At 58.0% G+C, this 24,865-nt stretch overlaps 2 long non-coding RNA genes across 2 annotated transcripts; both read left to right on the top strand.

The window, feature by feature from the left end:
- Positions 1 to 12,419: 12,419 nt before the first annotated feature.
- Positions 12,420 to 14,899, top strand: LOC112675438 (uncharacterized). The gene is made up of 3 exons (XR_003145877.3): positions 12,420 to 13,076; positions 13,265 to 13,375; positions 14,469 to 14,899. It is a non-coding gene; the product is annotated as an uncharacterized LOC112675438 (long non-coding RNA).
- A 5,840-nt stretch (positions 14,900 to 20,739) lies between these two features.
- Positions 20,740 to 24,631, top strand: LOC118352937 (uncharacterized). The gene is made up of 4 exons (XR_007407458.1): positions 20,740 to 20,964; positions 21,452 to 21,929; positions 22,332 to 23,266; positions 23,988 to 24,631. It is a non-coding gene; the product is annotated as an uncharacterized LOC118352937 (long non-coding RNA).
- The last annotated feature ends 234 nt before the right edge of the window (positions 24,632 to 24,865 follow it).

The raw sequence follows: 24,865 nt of genomic DNA, 5'->3' as shown, positions 1-24,865 counted from the left end.
GCCTTCGGCCCAGGGCGTGACCCCGGGGTCCTGGGATCGAGTCCCGCATCGGACTCCCTGCATGGAGCCTGCTTCTACCTCTGCCTGTGTCTCTGCCTCTCTCTCTCTCTCTGTGTCTCTCATGAATAAATAAATAAAATCTTAAAAAAAAAAAGAAAAAAGAAAAGAAGATATACAAATGGTCAATAAGCACATGAAAAAATGTTCAACATCAGTAATCATTAGGGAAATGCAAATCACAACCACAATGAGATACCACCTTACATGAATTACGATGAGTATCATCAAAAAAAGAAAAAAAACAGGAAATAACAAATGTTGGCAAGGACGTGAAGAAATTGGAGCTTTTATTCACTGTTGGTGCTGTCACTATGGAGAGCAGCATGGTGGTTCCTCAAAAACTTGAAAATAGAGTTACTGTATGATCCAGCATTTTCACTTCTGGGTAGATACCCAAACGCATTAAAAGCAGAACTCGAAGAAGCTCAGAGTATGCTCGTGTTCATAGCAACACTGTTCACAACAGCCAAAAGGTGGAAGCAACCCCAGTGGCCATCGATGGAAAATGAGGCCTCTACATATAATTGGATATTATTCAGCCTTAAAAAGGAAGGACATTCTGACACAAGCTATAACGTGGATAAACCTCAAAGACGTTATGCTAAGTGAAATAGGTTAGTCACAAAAGGACAAATACTGGGTGACTTCACTTATGCGAGGTCAAATTCATAGACACAGAAAGTAGAACGGTGGTTGCCAAGGGACCGAGGGAGTGACAAATAGGGAATTATTGTTTAAAGGGTACGGAGCTTCAATTTTGTGAGGGGATGAATGGTGGTGATAGTATCACAACAATGCGAATGCCCTCGATGCCACCAAACCTGCACACTGAAATGTTTAAGATGATAAATTTTGTGTTATGTGTATTTTATTACAATTAAAAATAGGTTTTTAAAGGGCACAGACGTCAACTCGAAAGCCTTCTGATGGCCAAATCTGGGACAATCTGAGCATCGAAATAAGTAGTGATAGAATCCATGACTCCATATTAACATAAAAAAGTAAATAAATACAGGCACGGGGATCCCTGGGTGGCTCAGCGGTTGAGCGTCTGCCTTTGGCCCAGGGCGCGATCCTGGAGTCCCGGGATCGAGTCCCACGTCAGGCTCCCGGCATGGGCCTGCTTCTCCCTCCTCCTGTGTCTCTGTCTCTCTGTTTATCATAAATAATCTTTAAAGTAAAAAAAATGACTTTAAAAAAATAATAAAAAATAAAAAATAAATACAGGCACCCGGCTGACTCAGTTGATGGAGCGTGTGACTCTTGATCTCGGGTTGTGAGTTCGAGCCCCACGTTGGGTGTAGAGGTTACTTAAAAACAACATCTTTTTTTAAAAAAAGAAGTAAATGAATAGACACACGGGAAAAACAGAAAGCCCTTCCTTAGAATAGAATGCCGACTGAAAAATAGGGACGAGGTCATGGAATCTGAAAAGCACTAGTTTGCAATCATTGCAGAAATATTTGATTCAGGGAAGAATCACCAACGGATGCTGAGGTTTTCATGAGGAAGAGGATATTTACACAATCTCGAACTCTCTCCTCCTCGCAAAATATTAATCATTTATAAATTGGTAAGTGCATTAAACTTCTTAATTAACAGGGAAGAAGCCTGGCAGACAGCATCCTGGCCACGTATTACGAGCTAACATGCCCGGCAATGGGACAGAAGGACTGTGCATGAGACGCTGGGGGGCATGGGAAGCACACAGCGTCCCCCCGGGGCTATTCCCGCCGAAAGCGAGCAACCTCAGATAGACTCGGGTTGGGGCACATTCTAGAAAACCACCAGACTGTAATCTTCACAAGCGTCAGAGTCATGAAGGTGAAGGTCGAGGAGCTGTGCCAGCCTGCGGGAGGCTAAGGAGGGTGGACAACTAAGTCCAACAGGTGAGCGTGATGGGGCCCTTTGGCTATGAAGGGCCTCATTGGGGTCATTGGTGAGATTGAACTGGGCCCGTTGATCAGCCAGTGGTAGTAGCAGCACCCGGACTGCCCTGGTTGTAACGGGGTTTCCGTGAGAGTCTACCTGCCATGACTTATTCTCCAAAGGCTCCACAACCATTTCTTTCTTTCTTTCTACCACTGCGTCCACTGTGTGTCCCACTTCTGGGGTGAGCAGAGGAAAGAAGCGCTTGCGTCTACCGAAAGTCCCGTACAGGGAGGTCCGCGGCGGCTGTCCGGGTGAGAGCCACCTGTCACCGTGTGCTTGGGCTGTCGCAACGGGGAGCACAGGCCGGGGCACCTGCAGGGCGGCGCTTACCGCCTCCGTCCGGAGCTGCAAGTCCGAGATGGAGGCACAGCGGGCTGGGTCCTGCCGCGGCCTCGCTCCTCCGCTTGCAGGCGGCTGCCTCCTACCTTGCTGCCCTAGCGCTCCTGGTGTCTCCTCCTCTTGCGTGGGGACACCGGTCCTGCTGGGTGAGGGCCCCACCCTTGCGACCTCATGTAACCCTAGTTCCCTCCCTAAAGACCCAATTTCCAAACACGGTCCCACTGGGGCTGGGGCGCACCCCCTGAGTCCGGGGCCCTGCCGTTCAGCCCGGGGCCCTGCCGGGGGCCTGGGCGCGGGGATGTTCACGCAGCGTGTATTTCTGCAGTGAGCAGCTCACAGCGCCGGGAATGAACCGAGTCCTAACGCGCAGTAGCGAGGATGAGCTCCACAGGCGACGCTGGGCAGGAGCATCCGGACGCAAAGGAGCGCCCGGCACACGAGGTCGCGCCTCCGAAGGTCCCCGACACAAAAGACCAGGCTGCGGTGCGGTTGGTGCAGTGACAGGTAGGGGTGTCCGCAGCGCCTCGGGGGGGGACCTGGGTGCCCGCGGGGAGGGGGCAGAGGCAGGGTCAGGGGGCTCACCCAGCGTTGGGAGGAAGGAACCTGTGACCCGCGGAAGCAGGCGGGAGCCCGAGGCCTTGAAGCTGATGAGAGAGGCTCGTCGGCCACGGCGGGCACCTGTGGCTGCACTCAGGGCACGTGCCCAGAGCAGTGACAGCCGCGGGACGGAAGGTAGAACAGGGGTGCAGGGGCTGCGGCTTCGGGCAACTGGGCAGCTGGGCAGTGGGTACGAGCTGCAGTCTTTCACGATGAGGCTCCTAGAGCGCTGTGACGGTATTTATTCATTTATTCATTAAAGATTGATTGATTTATTCATGAGACACACAGAGAGAGAGAGAGAGAGGCAGAGACACAGGCAGAGGGAGAAGCAGGCTCCACACAGGGAGCCCAATGCAGGACTCGATCCCGGGCCCCCGGGGTCACGGCCTGGGCCGGGGACGGTGCTAACCCGCTGGGCCACGGGGCTGCCCTGTGAGCGTATTTAATACCCCTGAACTCCACACTCAGAAACAGTCACTATGGTCAATTCTATGCTACCTAGTTGACTGCAGTAAAAAAAATTGGAGAAAAAAGTCAGTCAAGTCATAGCTTAAGAGCTGCACAGCGCATTGTGTAAAGCCCATACTTCCTGCCGTGTGCAGGGAGGGGAATGAGCTGGAATGTGGGAGAGTGAAGGCTGGGGAGAGAGTGGGAGAGCTTGGGGCCGGAAGCCAGGCCAGCCCTGTTCCCAGGCCTTTGCAGTGAGCTTGGATTTTTTTTTTCCTTGTAAGGAGTTTGGATTTTCCCCCAAGAGCAATGGGAAGCCATCAAAGTGGTGTAAGCGGGAAGTGACATGATCACACCACATTTTATTTTATTTTTAAGAGTTGTATTTATTTAAAAGAAAAAAAAAGAATTGTATTTATTTGAGCAAGCGAGGAGGAGCGGGGGTGGGGGCAGAGGCAGAGGGGAGACGCAGGCTCAGTCTCAGGACCCAAGGTGGTGACCTGAACCCGAGTCCACGCTTCACTGGCCGAGCCGCCCAGGCGCCCCGCACTGCATTTCAAAGACCTTTCTGGCTGCAGAGGGCTTTGCAGATTAAAGGGGGCCGAGTGGGGCCGGTGTAGGGCCGGTGCAGGGCCGGTGCAGACGCTGCTCCCAGCCTGTGCTGCCCAAGCTCGGCCTGTGGCTGCTCCGCACCTCCTGGGCCCCGCCTGGGCTCATCAGCTTGGTGCTGTGCCCGGCGCGGACATGTCACGTTTGTGGCACGGACACCCAGGGACTCCGACCCCTCGCCTGAGACGACACCCAGCGTCCCTGACTTGGGGATCGTGAGGAGAACATTGTTGCACAAACGTGGCAGCTGGAGGAGTCCTAGGGCAGCAGCTCTGAAGAGCACAAACGCCGCAGAATGAACGGGGAGCCTGCCCCGCGGGGAGGACTCCAGGGGCCCTCAGCAAACTGCATCTGATCTGGACACGGCCTCGCTCTTCCCGTTGAGGTCTCTGGTAGACACTTTGAGAAGACGTCAACCCTGCACCTTGGGCTGGGAATGGCCAGGGGGTGATGGACGTGGGCAGCTTTACGGGGAAGGGCGTGTGGGGCTCCGAGCTTCAGAGCTGCACCTCATGGCCCAGGGGGCACCGGCCCCAGACAGCCCTTCCTTCCCCGACCGCTGGACGCCTGGAGACACCAGTGGGATAAAATCCCAGCTCATCACCAGGCTCTGGAGGCCCGTCGTGATCTAGCCCCTCTGCTTTCAACTTTCATTCCATGACCAGACCCGAGGCCCTCAGCTCCGTGTCCAGGCTGCAACGTGGGCCTGGAACACCTTCCCTCACCCTTGGCTGAGCCCCATTCCTCATCAGCCTTCGGGTTACAGGCCATCTGGGCCTCTCCTGGAATACACTTCACAGTTGCTGGGTCTGTGCATTTCCCCCCTCTGCCCCCCGTCTGTCCCCCGTGGGCTCTAGGCCTCCGGCATATAGGGCCCACACCCCCTCCAGGACACTGGTAGCAGAGCCTTGCCCAGTGGCCTGCACAGTGCCATGGCTCAACGTCTCCTTGGAGAGGATGAGAGGTGGGCTTCACATCAGAGCAGTACTGAAGGATGGAAAAGTTGGGGTGCATTCCTCCCATGGGATCCCAGAGGGAATTCCAGAGCTCCTTTGATGCTATGCTGTCCTCATTGGCACACAGGTATGTGGCAGCTGTTTGCATGTCCCTCTGGCCCTTCTAAATACACAAGGATAGCTTGTCTATCTGCCATCTGCTAAACTGCTTGGATGACCTCATTGGCACTGCACAAAAGAGCACTAAAACAGCAGCTTGCAAAGTGCCCCAGAGACGCTGCAGGCAATGCCTACACCCATTTCCTTCTAGAACCCAGCCTCAGATCACACAGCAACAGACCAAGCCAAAGGCACATGACCATTCTCCTGGGCCCATCCATGACTCTCTCTTGTCCAGGCTTTGCCTTGGTGACATAGAAGAGAGATGGAGGTGGCCAGGGAAAGCTTCTGGTGGAAGAAGCCTTCAGATGTTGTTGAAGGAGGGGAAGGAAAAGATGCAGGGCAGAAGCAGGGAGAAGACTGGCATGTGGGTGAGAATACCCCTATGTCACGTATAGACACGTGCCCGTGAAGCAGGGAGACAGCCTTGGAAGAAAGGGGCCTGAGGGCGTCACCACTTTCAATGCCACTGCGGGTGTGCCTGCTGCAAAAGCAGGGCAAGGGGCTTTATTCCCATTTTACAGGTGATAAAACCGAGGCTTAGCTAGGCCAAAATCCCATAACTTAGCAAGGTGGGCAGAGCTAGGTCTTCTGATTCCAAAAGCCCGTATATCACACCAGGCTGCTTCTCACGAGGGGGCCTGTTTGGTGGTGATGCTGGGAAAGATGCTATTTACTCATCAAGGAAATACAGATTAAAATTCTAAAGCCACACACACACACACACCAGCATGGCTGAAATAAATAAGACAGACAAAAAAATCAAATGCTGGTGGGGATGTAAAAAAAAAAAAAAAAAAAAAGAATCCGGTGGCTGAAGCCCTCATACAAGACTGGTAAGGATGCACATTGGTATATTAACACTTTGCAGAAGTGTTCAGCAGCATATACTAAAGCTGAACGTACACACACCCGATAGCCCAACAACCCCACTCCTAGGTGCTGGAATGTTCATAGTAGCACTATCCATAAAACCAAAAACCTAGGGGATCCCTGGGTGGCTCAGCTGTTGAGCGTCTGCCTTGGGCTCAGGGCGTGACCCTGGAGTCCCGAGATCGAGTCCCACGTCGGGCTCCCTGCATGGAGCCTGCTTCTCCCTCGGCTTCTTTCTCTCTCTCTCTGTCTCTCATGAATAAATAAATAAAATCTGAAAAAAATAATAAAATAAAATAAACAAGGGCTTCTTGGCAAAATTGGCTGATTCCAGGACAAGTACGTGATGAGTCTGGAAGTGAGCAAATGCCTAAGGAAGTGAGGAATGACGAGGAAATGTCAAAAGGAGACAAGAGGCAGCGTGAAGGGGCTCCCGCTTGTCAGATTCGGGGCAATCTAAGCACCAAAATAAATAATGATGGAGGTGGGTTATAACCTGTTGCGTAAAATAAAAAATCCACGAGTCCACACGGCTGTAATATAATGAACACGAATAAATACATGAGGGAGAGTAAAAAGCTCTTCCTTACAGTGGAATCCAAATAATAAATGAGGAGGAGATTATGGGGTGTGAGAATTACATTTGGCCACCGTCACAGTAACAACCGACTCAGGCAAGAATCGTCAATGGACGCTACGATTAGTGGGTAAAACATCTGGTGGCGGGGATCCCTGGGTGGCACAGCGGTTTGGCGCCTGCCTTTGGCCCAGGGCGCGATCCTGGAGACCCGGGATCGAATCCCACATCGGGCTCCCGGTGCATGGAGCCTGCCTCTCCCTCTGCCTGTGTCTCTGCCTCTCTCTCTCTCTCTCTCTGTGACTATCATAAAAAAAAAAAAAAAAAAATCTGGTGGCAAACAGGATAGTTAAGTAACCTTCAGGTGTCTGCCCCCAAATACTTCTTAACACAAATGGAAGACGGCCACTTAACAGTGTAGGCTCCACCTTCGCCCCGGCCCAAGGGAGCCCCTCGCGGGTGATAGCCAAGGAGGCGGCCCCTACTCCTGAGACGATGCACCAAGCACGCGATGTCACTTCTGCGATGATCCTGCCAAAAATCAATAACCTGAATCTAATTGTGAGGAGCCAACAGACAATCCTACACCGAAGAACATTCATTAAAATAACCAGCCTGTACTTTTCAAAACTGTCAAGCTCACGAAAGACAAAGGCTGCAGAGCTTCTCCAAATCAAATGAGACGCGAAAACACGACGACCCAACGCAACTCATGGTCCTAGAGCAAATCTTGGACCAGGAAGAAAAAAAAAAAAAAAAAAGATTTTCAATAAAGGATATTGTTGGCACAATTGACGATTTTTTCTTTTTTTACAATTGACAAAATTTGAATAAGAAGGTCTATAGATGATAATATTTAATCAATGTTAACATCCCAATTTTGGTAACGGAAACAAAAAAATGTATCCTTGTTTTTGGGGGAAATATGCACTGAAATACTTTGGGGTAATATGAATACCAGGCTCATTCATGACAACCCAAAACTAGGGGCAACCCGGGTGGCTCAGCGATTTAGCACCACCTTTGGCTCAGGGTGTGATCCCGGAGTTCCGAGATCGAGTCCTGCACTGGGCTCCCTGCATGGAGCCTGCTTCTCCCTCAGCCTGTGTCTCTGCTTCTCTCTCTCTCTGTATCTCTCATGAATAAATAAATAAAATATTAAAAAAAAAAAAACTAGAAACAACCCCAAAGTGGGGACGGGATAAACGGTGGTATGTCAATACAATGACATACTATTCAGCCATAAAAATAATGAACTGATACAGTTAAATAGGTGAATCCCAAATAATCCTATTGAGGGGCGCCTGACTGGCTCAGTCGGTAGAGCACACGATTCTTGATGTGGGGGATCAGGAGTTCAAGCCCTATGTTGGTTGTAGAGATTACTTTTAAAAAATCCAAGATAATTGTGCTGAGTGAAAGCATTTTCTATAAGTTTTTTTTTTAAGATTTTATTTATTCATTTCGGCAGTTGTGCCAACACCTGCCACCCGCATCAAGGTAGGGACACGTCAGTCCTGACGCTCTGGAAAGTTCTCCCATGCCCCTTCCCCGTCACCTCCTCCTCCTCCCCCGACCCGACCAACCCCAGCTCTGATTTCTATCACCGAGATTGGTTTTACTTGTTCTGGATTTTCACGTACAAGGAATCATTCCTTTTTTTTTTTTTTTTTTTTTTTTTTACAAGGAATCATTCCATACGTACCTTTCCTTCTTTTTAAAAAATTTTTTTTAATTTTTATTTATTTATGATAGTCACACAGAGAGAGAGAGAGAGAGAGAGAGAGAGAGAGAGGCAGAGACACAGGCAGAGGGAGAAGCAGGCTCCATGCACCGGGAGCCCGATGTGGGATTCGATCCCGGGTCTCCAGGATCACGCCCTGGGCCAAAGGCAGGCGCCAAACCGCTGCGCCACCCAGGGATACCCCTTTCCTTCTTTGTTATTCTGTTTTTGCCTGGCTGCTTTCGCTCGGGACGATCACCGTGAGAGCCATTCACACAGCTGCCCGTGCCGGCAGCGTGATCCTTCTGATGGCCGAGGGCTACCTCGTGTCAGCGTCCCCGCTCGTGTGATCCCCCACTGGGGCTTGTTGACGGTTGCTTCCAGCTTTGGGTTATTACGACCAAGGCGGCTCTGGGGTATGAGTCTTTGTGGGGCCCCGTGTTTCACGGTACCACCTGTGTCCCTCTGCCCTTGACCTCACTCACATTCATGGGTGGGACCACAAGCACGGGCTTTTAAGGATAGTAGAGAAGGGGGCCTGGTGGCTCGGCCGGTCAAGCATCTGCCTTTGGCTCGGGTCCCGATCCCAGAGCCTGGGATAAATCCTTGCCTCAGGCTCCCTGCTTGATGGGGAGCCTGCTTCCCACTCTGCCCACCCCCCTGCTCCTCCTCTCGCTCCCTCTCACTCCCTCTCTCAAATAAATAACTAAATAAACATCTTTACAAAAAAGTAAGAATACCAGAAAAGCATCCTGATCCACATGATCTCTTCTAAAAATGCCCAAAGTGCCACCATTAGCGGTCTGTTTTTTTTTTTTTTTTTTTTTGCGGTCTCTTCTTTTGAGGTTACCCCAGCTCTGGCTGCCCTGAAATTTTATCGGAAGGGAGTTACCCAATTTGTGCTTCTCTTCTGGCCAGGACAGTCCCTGGATAGGACTATGGACAGTGGGTGAAGGGGATGCAGAGGAACTTGCCCCATTTTACTGTTTTCTGGGCCGTGTGTAATGTCTCGTCCTCTCTGCGCCTTGCGTGGCGTTTGACATCAGACACCCCATCCCCGGGCTGACCCATCAGGTCTGGTGAGGAACCTGGCATCCCAGACCTGTCTACTCACAGCAGTTCTCCGGGAAGGAGGGAGGGAGGTCCCTGGGGAGTCCCCACATCCCTGAGGTGCGAGAGCCCTTGGAGGCCTGGGTGTTAGGGGAGAGGGAAGGGGGGCAAGCGGTGTGTGTGCTGGCGGGAGCAAGCAGGCTGCGCACACAGGGATGGACCTGCGGGTCCTCCTGGGCGCAAGCTTCCCGCTGGATCAGTAGAATAAGCCAATCTGTGCCCCCAGCACCTTCCCCCCAGGAAGGACCCAGTGGGCTTGTGTAAGGGGAGTAAGGCTCCAGCCTGCCAGCAGGGAGAAGGGCTCGGTACCGTGGCTGTGGCCGTGTGGCTCCGCTTCTGCGTGTCGACCCGGCCACGTGGGCTGCAGGGGCCGCGGCTGGGAACCCCCCGGGAGAGACGGGAATGTGGGCCACGTGCCTCCTCCTCTGAGGGCCCACGAGGAGGGGAGCAGAGGCGGGCAGGGAGAGGTGTGAGCCCCGGCGGGAGGACGGAGGACGGAGGGGCTCGAAGAGATCCTGAGCCTGAAGCCCGAGCGCCGGCTCACACCCACTTCGCGGCAAGAGCCTGAGCGCACACGGCAGGCGTCTTGTCCGCGGACCCAGCAAGTCAGCAGCAGGGCTGAGGCCAGACCCGGCGCCCGTTCCTCCCGTCCCAACCCCAGAAGAGGGTCCTGCTGAGGGGGAGGCCGGGGTGACAACCTCCGAGGACCGGGATGCTGGGCGGGCCGCTGCTTCTCAGATCCCGGATGGGGGATTCGGACGGGCCTGGGTGTGTCACGGGCCACCCAGAGTGTCAACAGAAATCTCTCCGCTGGAGAGTCTTTTCCTACCGGAGAAGTGGGAGGACTTTGGCAGGTTCTCCAGAGAGCCACCTGGGGCGGGGGTGGGAGCGGGGGGCGGGGAGGGTCTGGGTGGGAGGGTTGGCCCTGTGTAGTTTCAGGGATGTGTGTCCATGCCCTGTGCCAAGAGAGCCCACAGGCAGAAAGGACTAGAGCCTTGGGGCCCAGCGTGGGTGGCAGATGGGTCTCTGTGGGACGGGGGCCCCCTCGCCTCCTCAGACCCCAGCTCGGCTTTAGCACCGTGGGGAAGCCAAGGGACCTGCTCTGTGAGACTAGGGTAGGGAACTTGGCGTAGAGCAGGGGACACAGCCGTCTGGGTAGGGGACAGGACAAGGGGGCTGGAGAAGCGGGGGAAGGACGAGCGGGTGGCGGCCAGCCCCCACCTGCCCACTCACGCCGCGCACTCGGGGAACACTGAGCACCACGATGTCCCTCTGGCAGCCCGAGGACCTCGTCGTCTGTGCCTGCTGGGCCTGAGCTGGGTGCCGAAGCGCACCCCACCACCCCCCCCGACAGGTCTGCTTCACCCCCCAGAAGGACCTGCTAATGGGGCAGGTCGGGGAGACAGTCGGCCGCCTGAGCCTGGAGTCCGACAGCCCGAGTCTGAGCCCTGGGCTTCACTCACGAGCTCCGCGGACCGGGCAGGGCGGTCTCCCCGGGTCAGCAGGGAACGAGCGTCCCCCGAGACAGGGCGGCTGCAAAAGGAGAACAGGGGACACGTTGTCGACGCGAGGGCCGCGTGCTGGATCGTGCTGCTCTGACGGCTGTGCCTGGTCTGCTCCCTGGAGGCCCCAGGCCAACAAACGCCGAGGCGGGCGCGGGGCTGGGGAAGGTGGACCCAGCCCGGGCGGCCTGTGGGTGGAAGGAGGCCTGCCCCGCACCCTCTGCTCGCCGCCCTGCCCCTAGGGGATTAGGTCCTGCAGGTGGGCTGGTTCCCGGTCCTGTTTGCCTCTTCCTCCCCCCACAGGGGCCCCAAGCCAGAGGCCTGGACGGGCACCCAGCTAGGAGCTGGAGAGGGGACGGGGCAGCTCGGCCCCCACCCCACACCCCTCCCCATCCTCGCCAGCGCCCTCCTGGGTCTGCTTGAGGGCCTTGGGCGCCGGCTTGGAGGCCGAGCTTGGAGCCCGGCTCGCTGTCTCTGTGCAGCCGGCCAGGGCGAGGCCTCCCAGCCCATGAACGGCCTGGAAGAAGCAGCCACAGTGGGGCCCTCCCGACGAGTCCCGGGGTGGCGCCCTCCCTTCTCCCTTCTTGTGCCGTGGTCTGGGTCACACTCTCGCCCTCGGGCAGAGCCTGAGAAAGCAGCAGAAGCGCTGCGACCACTGTCCAGCCGGGGACAGTGAGGCCGGTGCTGGGGTGCCCGTCCCCTTCCCAGGCGCCCCGGCTTCCTTCCCCCCGGGTCGGGCCCGGGCCAGCCAGGCTGGGCAGGAGTGTGCTCAGAGCCGCCTGGGGCTGCCTTGGGCTGGGGGTCCTGGGACGCGGGGGCTGTGGGGCCTGCTCTGGGGGCCGAGCGGCGGCCGTGGGAAGCTTGGGCTCTGCCCACAGGCCCGGGCTCTGGGGGCTCTGCTCCTCCAGCCGCCCGTCCGCCTGGGCTGCCTTGCAGTGCCCAGCGGGCCAGGCCCCCAGCACGGGTGCCCGAGGGACCTTGTCCTCCCTCACAGATGGGGCAGGAGCTGGTCCCCGGCCCCCCGGCCCGGCAGGCGGGGACTGAACCAAGCGGCCTGGCTCCCAGCCCGAGAGCCTGCCATGCGACGCCCAGTCCCCTGGGCTTCCCTGGGAGGGGCGGGCACCCAGGGATGCCGGAAGCCCTGGGTTTCCCATGACTTGATCTGGAAGGAGCCTGGGCCTCCGTCCCCACGGGGCTCTGGCCTGTGGCCCGGGCTCTGGGCGGGGGGCTGGGCGGGAGCTGCCCCTGCTCCTGTCCTCCCTTGGGTCCCCTTGGAGGCCTGGCTGCTGGAGCCCAGCTGCTTGCCTGGAGCCTGGCCCCACAGAGGGGGCTCCAGCACCTGGGGGGGGGGACAGTGCGCCCGGGGCTGGGGCCGGCCCTTGCATTCGGCTTCAGCTCTGCCTCCCCTGCTGGCCGGCCCAGCTCCCCGTGCCTTGGCTTCCTTGTCTGTAAAATGGACTTAGGACAGTCCTCACCTTCCAGAGCACAGTGGGAGCAGCCGTGCGTGGGCCGCGAGGTGCGGTGTGGTGGCCCGCCACCAACCTGGGAGGCCCGCCGGGAGGAGGCTGCGGTCCGGCCTCTTCGAACGGGCCTGCCTCCGGCCCCAGGGGCTGTGGTGACAGTGCTGAGCCTCCCCTGGAGGAGTGTCGCCCTCCCTAGGGGGCGGGGGCTGCAGCCTGGCTGGCCCTGCTCTGGGCCCCAGCTGATGACTGAGTCGCCCGACTTCTGCTGATCCGTGGGAAGCAGAGAGGACGGGGAGCGGGGAGTGGTTTCTCTTCCCAGCCTCTGCTCCGGGGGAGCTCTGGACGCCAGGGGGGGGGGGTTGGAGGCGCTGGGTCCTGGCGGGGCTCCAGGGCCAGGCCACCTGCCCCTCTCACCCGTTTCACACCTCGTCACTGTTCGTCCGGACACCTGTCCGCAGCCCAGACCCCGGGGCCCCGCTGACAACGGAGAAGCTCGAGGCCTGCGGCCCGGGAACCCCTGGGCGGGCGCTCCTGGCAGCGGCTCCCAGGACGCGGGCTTCAAGGTCAGGCTGACGCTGGCCGACCTTGAGAGCCCCCCAGCTCTCGGCAGGCTCAGCGAGCTCCATCCCATTAAGAAGCCGTTAGGAGCGCCATCTGGTTCACTGCGCCCCGCTCCGCGATCGATGGCCGCTGGGCCAGTCTGAGCCCGGGGACCGGCGCTGCAAGGTCACCCTGGGGACCCAGGCCCGAGGCGTGCCCGGCCGTAGGGAGGGCGGCGAGGGGGGCAAGACAGCCAGGGTGCGGAGGGTGGGGGGTAGGCGCCGGCCAGGGGTGCAGCGCCCCCGGGGAGGCCTGGGGGGGCGGGGGGGGGGTAACGCCCGCAGCAGGCTGAAGCCTAAATGCTTCCGGCAAAGGACTCCTTCAATCTGCACAGCGACCGTGAAGCAGGGCTGTCCTTGATCCCATCTTGCCGCTGGGAAAGGAGGCACAGAGAGGTCAAGCACTCACCCAAGGCCACCCAGCTGGTAGGTGGCAGGGCTCGGGTGGGAACCCAGCGATGCCGGCTCCGAAGCCCCACAGCCTGGGGTGCCGGCCGGGCCGCTCCCCACGTCCTCGCAGCAACCCTGAGAAGCACATCTCATCGCGCTCAAACTACACATAAAAGAACGGGGGGGGGGCTCAGGCACATGGGGACACTTCTCCAGGGCCACAGGGTGAGCGAGCAGGTGAGGACAGTCCACCCCAGACCGAGCTCCCCGCGGGGCCTCGGGCCTCTTGCTCTGCTGCGGCGTTGCCGGAGCTGGGGTGCGGCCTCCCCCAGGCCGTGGCTCGCCCGGTTGGCGGACGTGGGAAGCTTCCTCCGTGGGGAGAGCAGGGTGGCCCGAGGGACCGCGGGCCTTCGACCTTGAGCTGCCCTCTGGGCCCAACAGGGCCTCTCCCTCCCTGGGCCCGCATTTCCTGGGGCTGGGATCTGGGACCTGGGGGTTAGACAGGTCGGATGGTGGGAAGGGGGTGGTGAGGGGCGGCGTGGGAAGTGGGCACGGCGCTGCGAACCGGCTTCGGGCCCCTCATTAAACTCCAGACACACCCAGCTGCCCTTTCCAGAGTGTCAGGGGCCTCCGGAGCCTTCTGTCTGCTCATGGTTCTTAGTGCTCTTGTGGGTCCTGGCAGCCTCCAAGCCCTCAGAGACTTGCAGCCAGCCTCCTCTGGGCGGTGAAGGCCCCACGGGAGGTTCACCCCAACCTGTCCTGGCTTCCCTGGGAGCCATCCCAAGCGGGGGGTGGGGGGGTCAGAGGAGGGATTCCCCAGGGGAGATGAGAGGCCACACCCCACAGCTGATTTCGCTAGAGGTCCCCACTCCCACTCTGGTCCCACTGGCTCTCACACGTGGCTGGGACGACCCTACAACTTTATCATTTGTGGGATCTTCAGATTAACCCGTAAAGGTCCACCTTCCAATGACAAATTCAATGCCATTGTCTGCACGATGGGTTCCTCTCTCTCCATCACCCTTCTCCCCTCGTCACCCCCACTCTTCCTCTGCTCGCTGTGCTCCACAGCCTTGCTGTGCTCAGTGTAGGATAAGGGAGCGTCCTCTAGCTCTGATCCTTACAACAGCCTTGAAAGGAAGGCAGCGAAAGGAGAGCTCACCCATTTCACAGAGGAGGAAATCAAGACCCAGAGCAGTGGATGTGAGCCTGCCGACTGCCTCCAGAGCTCACGTCTTGTCCCAATGGATGGAACATCCTCAACTATTTAACTCGGCGTTGAGGGGCTACCACCTACAGAGTCTCGTTGGACAACCAGGAGGATGCAGATCCACGGGGAATACAGAACCATTGGAAGCATCCAGAGAGGGGCACCCGGAGGGCTCAGCCTTGAGCGTCTGCCTTGGGCTCAGGGCATGACCCTGGGGTCCCGAGATCGAGTCCCACGTTGGGCTCCCTGCATGGAGCCTGCTTCTCCCTCTGCCTGTGTCTCTGCCTCTCTCTCTCTCTCTCTCTCTCTGTGTCTCTCATGAATAAATAAGTAAAATCTTTAAAAGAAAAAAAAAGGAAGCATCCAGAGCAGTAATGATAATCATAATAACAAAGGAATAATAATCGCTAACATTTTGGGAGCACTTACTAGGAGACAGCATTATGCTAAACAATTGTCATGGATTATCTCATTTAGCCTCTCAAATACTTTGGGGTATAAATAGTAGTATACCCATTATTTTGTATTTATTTTTAAAAATTTTTTTTTTTTTTAAAGAGAGAGAAATAGAAAATCTGAAGCAGTCTCCCCGCTGGGCACGGAGCCCAATGACACAGGGCTCAATCTCATAACCCTGAGATTATGACCTGAAATCAAGAATTGGACGCTCAACCAATTGAGCCACTCAGGCACATTACACCCATTATTTTTGTTAATTTTTATTGTTATTTTTTTAATTTTTATTATTTTAAAAAAGATTTTATTTATTTGAGAAATAAAGAGTATGAGCAGGAAGAGGAGCAAAGGGAGAGGGAGACGTAGACTCCCCGCTGAGCACGCAGCTGGATGTGGGGCTCTATCTCAGGGCCCTGGGATCATGACCGGAGCCGAAAGCAGACCCTTAACCGATTGAGCCACTCAGATGCCCCGTTTTTGCTTGTTTTCAGTACCCAGAAGTGTATGCCCATTTTTGAGAATAGACGCTCAGCATAGTGGTTTGCCCTGAACAAAGGTGATATCTTGCTGAAGCTCCAACCCTCACCACCTGGGCATTGCTGTTCCCCCCCAGACCTGGCTCAAGTTGGGGTGAGTAGATGGGCTGTAGGTAGGCATCACCCTAGACTGTTCTAGAAGAACTGTACTCCCTGTGCCCTCTCTGGACCTCAGGTTCCTCAACCTTTGGATCCATGTGACCTCTAATGTCCTTGAGTCTGTGATCTGAGCCGATGCTCGAGGCTGGTGAAAGGCTGTGGTCTCTGCAGGAGCAAAGAACAACTTGACACAGGCGAGGACCGCTGGGGACGAGGGGGATGGCACAGGCAAGAGCGGATGACAATACCCGGGCAGGAGCACAGTCTTCCAAAAGTGAGTCCCTGTGCCAGGGAGAGTCTTGGGGACAAGGGCCAGCCTTCCTCATGGCCCTACAGTCAACAAACCTCAGGGGGCAGCAGCTGTTCCCTCCACCCCCCCACCCCTCCCCTACCCCTCCACCCCACAAAGGCCAGCATAATATCAGAGCAATTGTGACAGCAAAGAAAGCAATGGCAGGAGAAGGGGAGCCAGGGTTCAGCAACATCACCTCTCTTCCTGCGCCTCGGTTTCCCCTTTGTGAACGGAAGGTGCTGGCTCTTCAGTTATTTGGGGGTTTTCATCCCAGGATGGTGCTGGAGCAGGAGAGGTGACAGTGGTCCTGCGTCCTCCTCGCCTTCCCCCTCCCCTCGTCTCCCCCCCCTTCTGCTCTTTCACAGCCCCCAGCGTGCTGTGCAGTTATTAGTTTAGGTTCATTTAGAATCGGCTTAGCAACCCCACACCCCTGGAACCTGGAAGCTTCAAGCACAAGATGTCTGGCAAATGGAAATTCAATTGCTTTAATATAGAGACTATTTTGCTGCAGTCTCTTATTAAGAATCTGATGGAATTTCTAAACAGGGAGAGAGGCCCCAAGGAGGGGGCATCGCCCATCACACACCAACATTGCTCTTGACATATTTATGGCTCCAATAAAATCTCCCATCTGGTATATTTTAAAATAAAATTGAAAATTTATCACTTTCCCCGAGTCGGTCTGTGGTTCTCCCCGGGAGGAGATGGCCAGCCCCAGATTACAGGCGGCCGCGGCGCGGCGGGCAGGGCGGCGAGGCCGGGCTCTGATTTAAATTTCAATACCTTCCCCAGTACAGCTGCGGCGTCGGCGTCCGGGCTGGGACGGCACTGGGGGGAGGGGAGGCAGGCTGTTTGCTCCTCCTGTTTCTCTGGACACCCGTTCTCTTCTCCCCACTGGGGACCACAGGCTTGGTTTGTTCTCTCCTCTAATTTGCAGGATCTGGATGAGCCAACATGACAGATGCGGTGGGGCGGGGGGAGCGCGGCCCGAAGGGATGTTAGAGCCTGGGAGTCATCGGCATCCATCATCCATGCCCCCGCCCCGGGGCCCAGTGCACATCTCTGGGGTCTCCCGGGGGGTTCAAGAGGGCCCCTCATCGATTAGGGTTAAGAGGCCAAGATCAAGGCTTAGACCTAGGTGGGGATTAAGGCTCAGTCCACAACCAGCTTTAAGGTTCAGTCTAAGAGCAGAAGCGACACTAACGAGAGCATCAAGTCCCAGTCTGTGAGCGCCGTCAGGGCGGAGGCTTAGGCTGGCGTCCGGTGCAGTAACAGAGACAAGGCCAAGATCCTGTCACTAGAGGTCAACCCGCATCTGAGCTTCGGTGTCCTCTACGGGAAGCAGGGAGGGAAGCGTCGCCCTGTCCGCTTCAAGGCCATTCAGAGGTCTTGTGAAACCGGTGTCTCTCCTGCTGCAGCGTCTCTGAGGTCACCAAGGGCCTGCACGCGTTTCATGTCGCCGGGTCCTCGTGAGAACCTCTATTTGGAAGGACAGAACGCGGGCCGAGGGCGGTCAGGGGGCTCATCCGAAGCCGCACGGCCAGGAGGGAGGGCTGGGCCCAGCTCCCCCGCCTCCACCCAGGACCTAGGACACAGAGGCACGACACATGCACAGTGACCGAGGCTGCAGCAGAACACGTCTTGTCCTGGGGGCCGTGTGTCCGTCCAGGAGGCCGCGTGCATTCGTACCCCAGCCCCCCGTGCAGCCGGGAGTGGCAAGGAGAACTGGTGTGTGCAGCCCCTGGGAAGGTCCTGCACCGGGGACCGGGGGCGTGCGCGTGCCCCCACCTCGCCTCCTGCCTGGAATGCAGACACAGTGGAGCACGGCAGCCTTCTGGGACCATGAGGTGACCCTACAGGGAGGGAGCGGTGCTGAGGGTGAACCGGAAGAGAGAAGGAGCGGGATGCTGAGGACACGGTGGTGGCATCCCGCCCCCCAGAGGCCACCGACCTGCACTTAGGGAAGAATAGTACACACCCTGGTTAGTCCCTGGTTAGTCTAGGTCATTAGGACAGAGTCTCTGTTACCCCCAGGCAAGTATATTCCTAACTATTCAAAGAGAATAGGGTCAAAAAAGCTTAGAAATATCAGGTAAAAAAAAAAAAAAGAAATATCAGGTTAAACAGAGTCTTTCTTTCAGGATGTCCCAGAGCCTTTAAGTGCCAACCAGTTGGGGAACGTCAAGCCTGGGACATCGTCTATCATGAAACCCTCGTGTGCTGTGGCCGCTGTGGTGTGGGGGGGAGGGGAGGGGGGGGGAGGGGAGGGAGGGAGGGGGAGGGGGCAGGCTGAGCCTGGGCGCTGGCAGGTCATTCCTGAGGCCTGTAGGGCCGGACAGGGCTTTGCCCAACACTCTCACTATTAAAACAAAGACGCTGGCCCTTCTTCTGGGACTTTCCTCAGCTTCAACTAGATTCTCATTTCAGTTCCCAAGAGCCCCAGTGTAGGGCCAAGCAGACAGGGCTAATGTGGGGACAAATCTGGAAGCGCCGCGTGGGGCTGGAGGCTCTCCTCGTGGCTGCAGGAGCCCTCACCGACAGGCCTTGCCTCACGGGTGCGAGGGCCGCCGCGGGGAGGGGGGACCCAGGCGCCCGTCACACCCTGCTTGGAGCGCTGGCGGCCCGGCCCCCTTCCCCCCCTTTCCACGGTGGCGCCCAGAGTGGCCACAGATGGAGCGATCGGCAGGCTGGAGTCTGGAGTCTGCTGTCCGGCCTCCTGGTCCAGGGCTCTGCTCGTGGTGGTCCCTGCCTTCTCAGCCTACCCACTGCCCTTCAGTTTTCTGGAAGGTTCTTTTTCTTTCTTTCTTTTATTTTTTTAAGATTTTATTTGTTTATGAAAGAGAGAGAGGATAGGAGTGTAAGCAAGGGGAGGACAGGGAGAAGCGGGATCCCCACTGAGCAGGGAGCCTGACGCTGGGCTCCATCCCAGGGCCCCGGGATCATGACCTGAGTGCGCCAGGTGCCCCTTCTGGAAGGTTCTACTGAGTCATGTACTTGTCTGCCCTAGTGGCTACCTTTCACTCCTCTGTGGAGGTCCCATGGCAGGTTGCAAGATCTGTTTTTTTTTTTTTTTTTTTAAGATTTTATTTATTTATTCATGAGAGACACAGAGAGAGGCAGAGACACAGGCAGAGGGAGAAGCAGGTTCCATGCAGGGAGCCCGATGTGGGACTCGATCCCGGGACCCCGGAATCACACCCTGGGCCCAAGACAGACGCTCCACGGTGGAGCCCCCAGGCTGCCCTTGGTTGTGAGATCCTGACACGCGGTGCCGGTGCCGCCTAGGAGACTGGGGACACGATGGCAGTAGCAGAGGCCCTGCTCCCGGGAGGCGATGACCGCGCTCCCCGTCGGAGAACTGGTCCCCCGCAGGTGAAGGGGGCCCGGCTCCCACTACCGCTTAAATGTAGGTCCTTAATGGGGCCAGAGGCGGGCGGTTGGGCAGCAGCCCGTGCCCAGGGCAGGGAGGCAGGAGCCCAGTGGGCAGCCCGGGAGGAGGGGGACAGCCCTCCCCTGCCTTCGCTGACCTCACTCCTGTCCCTGAGCGGAGGATGGGGGTGGCTGGGCCCCCAGCACTGTCAGGCCGGATTTCTGAAGCTCTGCTTTTTCAGGAGACTGCAGGGAACCGCAGGGGGAACGGAGGATGCTAGCGCTCTGCGGGAGCTCCTGGGGGACCCCCACCCCCAGGGCCCGCTTCCTCCCCTAGGCCCGTCCCAGCCAGAGGGGCCATGGCCTGTTCTAGAGGGAGGGCTGGGAGGCAGGCACAGGTGGGGAAGAAACAAAAGCCTCGGGCCCGTCGGTAGAAATCCCAATAATATCAAAACTTTAACAAGAGCCTCATAAACCTAGAAATGAATCCTGGACTCAGGAGGCGAAGGATCATTTAAATGGCAACTTCCCCTTGTGCCTGCAAGGGCTTGTTGATGGAGCACAGAGCCGAGAGTGCAGGTGGCCCCCTGGAAGACTGGACGCTTTTCTTTTTAAACCCCCGGAAGAGTCATCTGCAATGCAGATGAATCATCCTAGAAATAAGAATGAAAACCGGGTTTGATTTTCACAAAGGCCGATTCAGAGGCACATTTCCTCCCCAGCCAAGGGCACCAGCATCTGTGTGCGAGGGGCCTGTCCCCAGCTGGGCGGGTGCCGGCCAGGTCCCCCAAGGTCAGGGGGGGCGCGGTCGGTCTGGACTGGGGCCTTCTCTAAGGTTCGCTCCGTGCCCAGATCTGCATCCAGACAGTCCATTCACCCTGCACAGTTACGAGGGCATACTAAGGGCCGGGAGGGGGAATACGTGTGGCAGATAAGAGGCAGCCACCCCGGGACTCTCGGGCCGGTGGAGGCAGAGAACGGAGCCCTCTGGGAGCACGAGAGCTGGGCAGCCAGCGGGGGGCTTGCTGGGGGGGATGGCATCTTGCAGCCGCACTATCCATGTGGCCCACAAGGATACTTATATTTAAATTTATTTATTTATTTATTTATTTTTAATTCAAAAAAATTTTTTTTAATTAATTTTAAAGTAAGTCAAGTTTTAAAACGCCTCCTCAGTAGCCCTGGCCACATGTCAGGTGGCCGCCAGACTGGGGAATGCGGAGACAGGACATCTGCATCCTCACAGGACGGGCGGTGGGACAGCACGGGGAGGATGAGCGCTGTTCCGGGCCTGGGAGCGGCCTGTGCACAGGCCTGAAGCAAGATGCAGGGTGTCTAGGGGCCCTGAGCGCCTCGGTGAGGAGGAGGGGACGGCCCTGAGGCTGGAGAGGCGGGAGGAGCTCCGGGGCCTGCATGTGTTGGCAGGGAGCTAGGGCTCTGGCCCAAAGTTTTGGGAAGCCTTGGAAGCAGGGAGCAACCAGCTCGGCTTTCCGGCTTTCCGGGTTGGAGGAGCTCGCGTGCGGAATGGGCTGGGGGGGGGAGCCCGGAGGCAGGAAGCCTCACGCAGTTGCCAGCATCTGGATGAGGGCAGACGCCCGGAGGAGGGGACCCGCAGTCGGATCCCTGGGGCGACCAGGGGAAGGCCTTCTGGCTTGAGTGACAGGTGGGCTGGGGCTGCCCTTTCTGGAGAAGAGAAGGAACCTGGGAGACTTTGGGCCGTGCTGAGGTTTCCGTGCTGGAAACCCCTGTACCTGGCGGGTAGGCCGGGGCACCTGGTCCTTCGGGGAAAGGTAGAGCTGGAAAAACACCGGTGGGGTGGTCCTGTGCAAGGCGAGGTAAGAGTCCCGCAAGGACTCTTCCAGGAGGGGCCTCAGCAGGGAAATATTAGAGCCCTGGGAAGCTCGGGTGAGTTAGAGGCCACGGAGAAGGAGCCAGAGCGCCAGAGAAGAGCGAGGGGGACCAGATGTCCTCTGGGAGGCACATGTGTCGTTGCAGTCCTGTCCTTTTTTGTTTTTTTAATGTGGTTTTCTCCCAAAAGCACCTTTTTAAAATTATTTTATTAAAGATTTTATATATTTATTTATTTGTTTATTTATTTATTTATTTATTTATTTATTTATTTATTTATTTATTATTTATGAGAGACACAGTGTCACCCCTCCAGGGTCCCCTTGCCTGCTGCTGGACTCCTGGGTCTCTGTTCCTCCTCTGAAGCCTGAGCAGCCTCGCCACCTCCTTGCCCGATAGACGACAGCAGAACTGACACCCTGGGACCTCTGAGGTTGGGTCGCAGAATCGCAATGTGGCTTCCACTCGTCTGCTGGGACCTCATTCCTGGCGCTCTTAGCTACCAAGCCAGAAGTCCTCTGTGGGTGGAGGCCTCCATGCCATGAGGAAACCCAGGCCATGTAAATGGGCGCATGTAAGTGCTCCTGTCAACAGCCCCCCCCCAGCTCACCGTCACCATTGATTGTCAGACATGCCAGTGCACGACCCCCTGTGACTCCAGACCCCAGTGTAAACTCACCTGCACCACTGAGGCCCCACACAGCACAGAGCAGCTACAAGCTGTCCCCCCTGCACCTGCACAAATGCCGGAACTACGGAGCCCAGGAGCATAATAAAATGGTCAGTGTCTGATGCCACTACATTTTGGGGTGGTTTTAAGCAATAATAGGGCTATCCAGAAGAGGCAGGAAGCAAACAGGTCAGGCTGCGGGCGTGTGGCAGGGACAGGGAGAGGGAGGGACTGGCCATGTCATAGGACCCCGAATGCCCTGGGGAGGGGTGAGCGTGACCCTGCATGCAGGTTAGGCAGAGGAGGTTGGTGGGCTGAGCAGGGGCTCTGCTCTGAAAGTGGGGAAGGCGGGTTGTTTGGAGCAGAGCTGAGAGCCTGGGACATAATCCTGGCACAGGAGGGTTCCTCAAGGGCAATAGCAGGGAGATCCTGGCGGGAGGAACACCAAGAGGGGTTGAGAGCTTTGGAATCTTACAGATTTATGTTTAGTTCCCGGTGCTTTCACTAACCAGCTGTCCCTGGGCCTCAGTTTGTTCATCTGGAAAATGGGAGTACGGACTCCTCCCTGGTGCCCAGTAAATGCAAGGTAAGACGCGACTTTTATCAATTTTTCCCCTCTTATATTTCTTATAATACTATCTTTTTTAAAAATATTTTACTTATTTATTCATGAGAGACATAGAGAGAGAGAGGCAGAGACACAGGCAGAGGGAGAAGCAGGCTCCCTGCTGGGATCCCGATGCGGGACTCGATTCCGGGTCTCGATCCCGGGTCTCCTTGGCCAAAGGCAGGTGCTAAACCGCTGAGCCACCTGGGGATTCCCTGCCTCATTTTAAAGACCCAGAAAATGAAGCCCAGGGGAGCTGGGAGTCTCCCAAGCCTCCCGGGTCTAGAACCTTCACCTTGAATTTTTGCTGCAACTGCATGTTGCTCCCTTCAGAGAGGCGGGAGCAGGAGGGGGCCGGCTGGCGCCCGGCGTGCCCAGGGGGTCCGGGCAAGGCTGCCAGTGATGGATTGTGCGCTCCCAGCCCTGCTCGGGCACCAGCCTCACCACTGCTTGCCCTCGTGGTAGCCCAGAGTAGGCGTGGCCGTGGGGAGCTGCCACCAGGGCCCCGTGGGGTGCTTGCTGCCGGGCAAGCCCTGCCTCCAAACCCTCCTGGACCCCAGCTCCCCCTTCCTGCCACCCGCCTCCGCATCTGGCTCCTTCTCCCAATGCATTGCTGTTGCCCTTAGCAACGGAGCTCCGGGACATCCTGGTCCTCCTCCCTCCCCCCTCCCTTTCCTCCTCCTCCTCTGCTTCCTCATTCCTTCCTTCCTCCCTCCCCACGCCCTTCCCTCACCTGCGGAGACCTTGCCAGGAGTTGGAAGTTCCCCAGCTAATCTGTGCCAGCTGGGGCCCAGCCAAGCCCCTCGGCCCTTCTGGGTTGCTGGGCTGTTGATGATCACGGTCAGTCCTGCCCGAGGGACGGGGGTGTCCCGGGAAGCCTCTCAGGCAGGGCTCTCAGGGCACCCAGGGAAGTTCCCCCCATCAGAGCTACTGGGCGTGGTGAGCTTCCCGGAGCTGGAGGTATGCAAGGAGAGGCCTTTCCAGTGCTGGGGGAGGCTGAGGGGTGTGGCTGATGCTGGGCAGTGAGGGCCCCGCTGCCTGACCCTGGCAAGCTCCAGGAGGTCAGCAGGGGCTCAGCCCCACCCCTCCCACGGTCCTCCTCGTCCCCACCTGCTTCTCCCCGAGCCTTTAGCAACCCCCCGCCCCACCCCCCGCCCAGAGGCTGCACCTCTCTCAGCTGGGCCCTGAGAGGGGAGCGGGTCCTAGGAGGGGCTCCGGGCTGGGCACCCCCAGGGCACTCCCGGGTCCCGCCTCCCGCCCAGTGCCCCCTGGCCCCAGGCCCGTCTGACGGCTGCTGGCCCCACGGGGTGGCCGCCCACGGCACGCACCTGCGACGCCCCTCAGGGCGGCCGTCTGGGCCTCGCTCGCTCGCAGAGGCCGAGGGGGATCCTGGGCGCCGCTGCCTCTCCGGGCCTCGGTTTCCCCATCCGCGACAGTGGACTTTGAGGGCTGTTTCGGTGGGTGAGGTGACTAAGTGGGGCTGTAGGAAGCAGGCGAGTGTCTTTGGGCATCATCTTGCCCCCCCCCCCCCCCCCCCCCCCCCCCGCACCCCGGGCTTCAGGATTGAGCCTTAGGAGCACCCACGGCGACCCTGCCTGAGACTCGGCTCCTCACCTGCCAAAGGAGGAGAATAATCACTGGGATGTCTCTTGCGGGGGGCTATGAGCCCTGGAGATGGCCAGACTGGAAGGTACCAGAGGGTTCCAGAGGGTTCCACCAGGAACAACGGGAACCCAGGCTGCCCAGGGAACGGCTCCAGCTCAGCCGCCCCATCTGGATGGCCCAACCTCGGACTCGGGGTCCCTGGGGCTCTGCTGCCCTCCAGTGGCCAGAGGCCCCCCGGGCACTTAGAACCTGCGAGCTTCTGGCTCCTTCCACCAGCAGCCGCCGCCCTAGGACAGACAGGACTCTGAGGCCCGGGACGCAGGAGGGACTTGTTCGGGTCAGGCAGCAAGTGGGGGGCAGCGCCTGGACCCGAACCTGGGCCTCCAGGGCCCGGCCACCCAGGGAGGGAGCCTCCCCCCACCTGCCCCACCTGCCCCACCTGCCCACCTGCCCCACCTGCTCTGCCTCCCCCACCTCCCCTGCCTGCCCCACCTCCCCGTCTCCCCTGCCAGCCCCACCTGCCCCACCTGCCCACCTGCCCCACCTGCTCTGCCTCCCCTGCCTCACCTGCCAGCCCCACCTGCCCACCTGCCCCACCTGCCCACCTGCCTACCTGCCCCACCTCCCCTGCCAGCCCCACCTGCCCACCTGCCCCATCTGCCCCACCTGCTTACCTGCCCAGCTGCCCCACCTCCCCTGCCAGCCCCACCTGCCCACCTGCCTACCTGCCCAGCTGCCCCACCTCCCCCACCTGCCCACCTGCCCCGCCGGGGGCGCCCACCTGCCGGCCACGCTCAGCCCTGGCCTGCACCGCCCTGGGAGCTGGGTCACCCC

This window comes from Canis lupus, chromosome 30 (assembly GCF_003254725.2).
Source record: "Canis lupus dingo isolate Sandy chromosome 30, ASM325472v2, whole genome shotgun sequence".
NCBI lineage: Eukaryota > Metazoa > Chordata > Mammalia > Carnivora > Canidae > Canis > Canis lupus.
This window is presented reverse-complemented; position numbering and strand designations above follow the sequence as displayed.